This window comes from Microtus ochrogaster, chromosome 22, assembly GCF_000317375.1.
Source record: "Microtus ochrogaster isolate Prairie Vole_2 chromosome 22, MicOch1.0, whole genome shotgun sequence".
Classification (NCBI taxonomy): Eukaryota; Metazoa; Chordata; class Mammalia; order Rodentia; family Cricetidae; genus Microtus; species Microtus ochrogaster.
In genome coordinates this window covers 25,820,245-25,828,000 of record NC_022023.1, presented here as the reverse complement: position 1 = coordinate 25,828,000, position 7,756 = coordinate 25,820,245, and positions in this window count along the sequence as shown.

The following is a 7,756-nucleotide window of genomic DNA, read 5'->3' as shown; positions in this document are numbered from 1 at the left end:
TGGGACAAGGCAGAGCCAGTGGTACTTATGTCCTACCAGGAGGAAAGGGTATGAAAGAGAACCTAAAGCATCTGATACACAAACAGGAGTCAGCAGGAGACATGGGAGGCAGCCAGAGGAGAAATCGGCACTAAAGACATCAGCACTAGGGATGGTCCCACAAGCCCAAAGGACAAGATCTGTAGCAAGCTTTCTTGTTGGATTATCTTTAGTCCACCAGCCCACAAACAATGACCTGGAGACTTATAATTAATTACGAAAGCTTGGCCTTAGCTTAGGCTTTTTCCCAACTAGCTCTTATAACTTAATTAACCCATGTTTTTTAAGTCTACATTCTGCCACATAGCTCGGTTACTTCCTCTTCGCATAGCACATCCGACTTGCTCCCAGTCTACTGGAGAAATCACACACCTAGATTCCTCCTAGTTTCTCCCCCACTGCCCGGAAGTCCCACCTAGTCTTTCTTACCTAGCTATTGGCCACTTAGCTCTTTATTAAACAAATCAGAAGGTGCCTTAGGCAGAGACACATCTTTACAGTATAACCGAATTTTCTGCAACAAAGATCCAAAGCAGGACAAGGTGAGTAGGGGGAGGAGGTCAAGGTGCAAGGATGCCAGAAGCCTCGGGAGCAACCAGAAGCAGAAGGGCTGGTGGGAAACCAAGACCATGGGAAGGGTTTTGTCTTGATTTGTGGCTCTGCTTTCGGTTGTTACTCATGGTTGTGTCTTAGTTAGTTAGGGTTTCTATTGATGCAATAAAACACCATAACCAAAGGCAGCTTGAGGGGGGAGAGTTTACTTCATTTTACAGCTTATCAGTGACAGAAGCCAGGGCAGGAACTAGAGCAGAGGCCACAGAGGAGTGCTAATTACCTCTGACTACAGCTTGTTTGGCCTTTATTTTCCTTCCTTCCTTCCTTCCTTCCTTCCTTCCTTCCCTCTCTCTCTCTCTCTCTCTCTCTCTCTCTCTCTCTCTCTCTCTCTCTCTCTCTCTCTTTTTGGTGGGGGACAGAGGTTCTCTGCATAGCCCTGGCTGTCCTGGAACTCACCCCATAGACCAGGCTGGCTCTAACTCACGGAGACCCGCCTGCCTCTGCCTCCCAAGTGCTGGGATTAAAACCATGCACCATCACCTCCTGGCCTTCTTTTGGCCTACTTTCTTATACAACACTAGGCTGGCCCCTCTCACATCAATCATTAATTGAGACAATACCCCATAGACTTATCTACAGACCAATCTAAAGGCATTTTCTCAATTGTGGTTCCTTTTCAGATGACTCTAGCCTGGGTCAAGTTAACATAAAAGTATCCAGCCCAAGTTGTGAGGTTCATTTTATATGTCACCTTGACTGGGCTGTGGGACACACACCTACTTGGCCATGAATGATTCTGGATGCATATGTGATAAGTTCTGGGAGAGATGAACATCTAAGTCGGTAGTGACTGAAGAAGGAAAGAGACCTTCTAAGTGTGGATGGGCCTCACCCAGTCTGTGGGAGTCTCCAACAGACAATGAAGAGTGAGGCTTCCGTGAGCAAGAACAAGGTCCTCCTGCCTTGTGGTCATCGCAATGGTTTCCCTTCCTTTGTTAAAGTCGAAGGGAAGAGCTGGGTCTCACTGGATCTCAGGTCTGTTACATGACGCCATTATCTTTCCTGAGTTTCCAGCCAGCAAAATGCAGAATCTGAGGCCTATCAGTTTCCATGGCTCTATGAACCAATTCCATAGAATAAGCTTATATGTGGTACCTTGTCTGTGTGTGTGTGTTCATATGTGTGTGTGTGTGTGTTCGTGTGTGTGTTCATGCGTGTGTGCATGTGTGTGCTTTAGGCTTTGCTTCTCTAGAAAATTTCAGTTAGTACAGAGAGCTGGTGACTGACAGAAATGTAGAGGAGCGGATAAGCTGAAGGTGGAGTAGGGTGACCCCTCAGGTGGGAGGAGCTTGGGGCAAGGACGCACACACCTTGTCCCAGGGCCTTGTATCTTCATCTCATTTATCTTTCTCATTCCAGAAAAACCTGAGATCTAGGAGACCTCCTGGATGGAATCGATACAGGAACTGGCTTTGTTTCCTCTCTCTCTCTCAGCATCCCTTCTGCAGAACACTTTGCCCATGAGTTATCAGTTCCCAAGACACTGCTGGGCCCATTCCAGCCCCTGGGGTCCAGCCCTTTAGTGGGCCTTCCCCTAGGAACTTCCACACCAAGAAGGCACACGTCTCTATGCTGTGAACTCCCACCCGTCTATTCCCTTGTGACCATGAAGCAAGGAAATGGAGCCTCTTCACAATGACTTTGGCCTCCATAGGATGAGGACCACTCCCTCTTCTTGCCTAGCCCCATTTCTTGGGAAAGGTGGCATCTGCAGAGAATGAATGGGGTCTAATTTAGAGATCAAGTAGGGTAGAGAGCATCCTATGAAGTAACCAGAGGGCAGTTGGGGATGATGTCTCAGTAGAGGGAGGCATCAAGACCCAGCCTGGCTGAGGACCGAGAGCATACACAGTGGCCCCAGTGGCAGGCCAATGTCTCCTGCTGTTAACTCCTGCATGTTAAAATGGAACTGTAGAACCTAGAGCTAACAATTCAGCTAGACCGGCTGGCCAGCGAGAACTGCATTAGAGGTTTATACCACCGGGCCTGGCTTTTCACACGGCCGCTGGGAATCTAAACGTAGATTCTCATGCTTGCTCGCATGCCAAGAACTTTACCAATCCATCCATCTCTCCACCCCACCCGCTACTTTGTTGTTTTTTATTCTTTAAGACAGGTTCTCTCACTGAGTGGCACTCTCTGGCTTATAACTCAGTACGTACATCAGGCTAGCCTCCAACTTGCAGCGATCCTACCTCTGCCTCCCAGGCGTGAGTCAGCATGCCTGGCTTATAAAATGTAATACATCAAGTTATAGCATTCTGTGCAGTTCAGCAGTCTTAAATTTTACTTAATAATATGCCATGTAGTGTCTCCTGATCAGTTCTGTCTTGTGTTACCGCTTCACCATGCAGATGTGCACGACTTCAATCCTTCCCCATCGACACGCACCCTATCTCTTTGAAGTGGCCTGGCACTAGCCGTTTCTTAGGCTTGCCAGTGGGACAGAGCCTATCACACAGTTGGGGATCTTGTGGGTTTTGTTTCTGCTGACCCAGAAGGGCCCTCCACAGATATGACAGCTGCTCATAGATCTCACTGGGGTATAGAGCTTTTGCCAAGATTCCATCCTCTGCTGCATGTCAGAGGAATTTCAGTCCCTTGTGCTGTTAGAAGCGTCCCACGGAGGGCTTTCCACACATGAAAGTTGCCCGAATGGTATACTGGAGAAGGGGGGCCTCGAGGTCGCCTCGGGATAGTTCACTTGACCAGAAGATTGTGCTGTGAAGAGGCAGCATTTTAACTATAAAGCAGTTAGGTACCAAACCACTCTATGCACCGTGTTAGTGAGTCCCCAAGAGAACCCTGTTTGGGAGAAACAAGGGAAAGCGGAAATGGAGTCAGGGCAGATGGAAGTTGACGTCAGCTGTGAGACCTGTGGGAATCTCTCCTGAGCACGGGGTTTCCAAGTGTTCCCAGGGGTCTGTCACAGAGATACCAGCTAGCTGGCGCCTGTAGGACAGCTAGGGCTATAGAGGACCTGGAATGAATGTGGCGTGCGGTCTCCTATCTGCGTCTTTGAGAGCAGGTATCCCAGAGTTCCCGATAAAGTAACCAAGAAAACTGCAGCTCTATCTTGGTGTCGGTGTCTCCCGAAGGTTGCACACCCCTTTGAAGTTAAGATCAGCGAAGTTATGGTTAAGTTCTTCCCACCGTCGGAAATGAAGGCACCAGATGCTTTCCCAATTACCCCCCAATCTAGCCCCACGCATGCGCAAAACATCTGCAGCCTCCAAGGACGTTAGCTTGTTCTGTTATGATATTATTTATGCTGTGGTTTTGACGCACACCCCCAACCCTTTGCCGACTTTTCTCAGAGATGAGAAGAATTACCCTAAGAGGGAAATCTGGTCCCAACGTGATTTACAGGGTAGAAAAATATGAACATACCGCCTATCTCATAAATATTCATAACAATCTCTTTAAAATTCACAGCGCAGAGCTCAGGGAGTTGCTACTCCTTCCCTTGGGATAGCCCACTTGGCTCTTCCGCTGGAGTGGATGTCTTGCTTTGCTAAAATAAAACTCTACTGAACTGTGTGTCTCAGCTAAGTTCTTCTTCTCGAGAAGAACAGAAGAAACCTTCTTGGTGAAGAGTTACTTTGTGTGGTTTCAGTTACCTGCAGTCGCCTGAGAGCCTCGGGTTTTCCATTGCATAGAAAACTGCACAAGGAAGCAGCTCATGTGTTAAGTTGCGCATGAAATGTCATGCCACCCCACCTTGGGAAGTAAATCACACCTTTGTCCAGGGCATCGGTGCCCTGTTAGGGCTGCAGGGAATGAGACTCATTCAGCAATGACTGTTTAACATCAGAAAAGGATTGCTGAAGCCAGTTGGCTCCACACTGGCCAGCAGACTAAAGGTACTCAGGAGAGCAGGGAACCAGAGGGAAGAACTGCTCCTTAAACCTGGGACCTGGGGACGGAAGAGGCCCTGTGGACTGCAGAGGTGTCTTCCACCGGAAGAACCTCCCCTCCTCCATACTCCACCCAGAATCCCACAGACGCTGAGTCTGTGAAGACCGATGGCCGGCGCTCGCCCCTTCCCCACACAACACCAAGTGGAGCCTCCCAGAGCCAGAGGGATCTGAGCACGTCACCTTTCAACAGAAGTGCTCCGCAGCAGGGCAATTCGTTCGGTAAGGATTCACTTCCTACTAATTTCCACTCCTGAGTAGGTCTCACGTTGGCTTTGCTTTTCCTTTGTACCACTCAGCTAGGTTTTCAAGATGGTTGTTTGTCCCTCCATCCAGTGTTCTGTAAGGCACCCTGCCCTCCAGCCATATCGCATGTCCCGCCCCTTATTCCTACTTTCTCTCCTCTGTACCCTCTCCCTTTGTATAAACTTAATTAGCACTTTCTATAACTAAAAACCTATTGATCCTTACAGCACCCCAATTGTCCCCTCTTTACTACTTTGATTTTCTTGTCAAAGTCAACCTAGTATTTAATGCTTGTCCTTACAGACACTAGGTCCTTCTCGTGCCTAATCTTATTAAATAACTCTGATGCTATTCCATACTATCCTGGATTGTTTATTCTCCAACAGTTACTGAAGTCGCAGGGGTCACTATTCAATATTTGCATAATGGTGATATCCAACAGCTGTGTTTGCTCTCCCAGCGAACATCCTACTCAGGAACTCTGAGCTCCCAGACCGAGGATTTTTTTTTTTAACTACACACTCATCTCTACCACATCCACGTCCCACTTGATCACTGTGAATACCTTAACAATGGAATATTTAATAATATAAGCGAAGCAATGAAACAATATCAGATATATAAAATCTCAATGCAGTAACCTACAAAAGTCACATGCACACATGCATACACATTAAAATACAAGACAACGTTAACTCCACCAAAAATTATTAACCTTACAATAACATCGAATGAGAGTGAATTAAATGAAATCCCAGACGAAGAACTCAGAATAACGCTCTTCATATGTTCAAAGACACAAGTGACTGAATGAAATGAGGAAGGTGATGAATTATATGAAAGAGGAATTCAACAAAGGGAGAAATACTCAAGAAAATCCAATCTGAAATACTGAAGATAAATATTCAGTGAGTCAAATATGAAGTTTGGTGAAAAGTCTCAGCAATAGAATGCATCAAGGAGGGGACAGAAAAGCTGTGCTTGAAGACAGTCCAACACGAATGAAATTAAAGTGAGAGAATTCCAATGGGAATGTCAAGACACATGTGACACTTTGAACAGACAAAACCTACGGCTAATGGGTATAGAAGGAGGAAGAGGAGGAGGAGGAGGAAGAGGAAGAAGAAGAAGGAGGAGGAGGAGGAAGAAGAAGAAGAAGAAGAAGAAGAAGAAGAAGAAGAAGAAGAAGAAGAAGAAGAAGAAGAAGAAGAAGAAGAATTTCATCATCCTAAAGGCATATAAAACATTTTCAGAAGAATAACAACAGAAAATTTCTCAGAGTTAGGGTCTTGGAAATTTGCAAGTTCAAGAAGGGCACTGAGCTGGACGGTGGTAGAGCACACCTTTAATCCCAGCACTCAGGAGACAGAGACTAAATCTCGGTGAGTTCGAGACCAGCCAGGTCTACAGAGCGAGTTCCAGGGCAGCCTCAGTTACACAGGTGTGCAGATGATGAGTAGGCCAATGTGTTTTCAGTCAGGTTGTCGGAGTCCTGGGCCCCAAGGAAAGAGGGAAGCTTCCCGTTTAGTTAATGGGTGTCCATCATATATAGGGTGTGTCATCTTAGGCAGATGGCTCAGGAGCTAGGGACACTCCCTTTCCAGAATGATGTGCCTGGAGGGAAGATTCTCTCAGTCTGCCTGTTATCTCCCTAGAGCAGTGGGATTTAGAGTCCACAATGAAGGGAGAAAGGCTATCGCGGGTAGACCAAACCTAGTAAGAACTTCCACAATTATGTACCAAAATAAATCTCTTCTGGGTCATTTGCTTGTTTTTGTTTGGGACAGGGTCTCTATGCAGCCCTGGCTGTACTGAAACTTGCTCTGTAGACCATACTGTCCTTGAACCTGCAGAGATCCACCTGTCCCTGCCTACCGAGTATTAGAAGTAAAGGTCTGTGCCACCAGGGCAGACCCAAACCTCCTCTGTTTTTAAATTGATGAGCTTAGTTATTTGTTGCAGTGACAAAAACTGTCTGGCACAGGGACTTCGTTCTGAAGCCACTGGTCCTCACTGCCTCACTTCTGCCTAGGGTGGAAGGCCTCATGACCACATGGAGAGCCAGCAGCAGCCTGCCTGAGCCTTACCTCTTGCTGTTCAGCCTCTTAACATGAACCATCATTAATATGTGGGGGACACACTTCACATGTCTTGGGAGAGAATATTACCAGACTCCAGTGAGTCTTGGCACATTCTGAGCCCAGCGTTCACGTCCCTCCTAGGGAGAAAGCCACATCCTGTCAGCGTCTACTCTCATACCTGTCAGGAGCTGTGAGGGGCCTAAGTCATGTCTGTATCATCCTCTTTTCTCTCTATTTTTTTTAATTTTTTTTATTTTTACTTCACATGTATTGGTGTTTTCTTGCATATATGTCTGTGTGAGGGTGTTGGATCTGATGGAACTGGAGATGCAGGCAGTTGTGAGTTGCCATGTGGGTAATGGGATCTGAACTCCAGTCTCCTGGAAGAGCAGCCAGAGCTCGTAACCGCTGAGCCAGCTCCTGTTCACTTCTTTCCTTCTCTTGGTGACCGAGCATCTGACAGAAACAACTGAGGAGAGGGCAGATTAGTCTTGGCTCACGGCTGGAGAGGGATTTTGGTTCATCCTGGTGGTGACAGCACCATGCTGGAGAGGGTGTGCTGTTCACCACATTCTGACAGTAGGCGGGAACCGAACCAGAGCAGGGACAACCTTCAAAGACCCCCGAGTGACCTCTTCCGTTATCCAGGCCCCACCTTCTAAAACCCACAGCCTTTGAAACAGTGTCACAAGGTGCAGGATGAGAGCTCAAAACATGAGGGTGTAGGGGAGTCTACACTCAACAGGCGGTTCACAAGTGAGTGTGTAGGGGAGTCTACACTCAACAGGCGGTTCACACGTGAGTGTGTAGGGGAGTCTACACTCAACAGGCGATTCACACATGAGTGTGTAAGAGAGT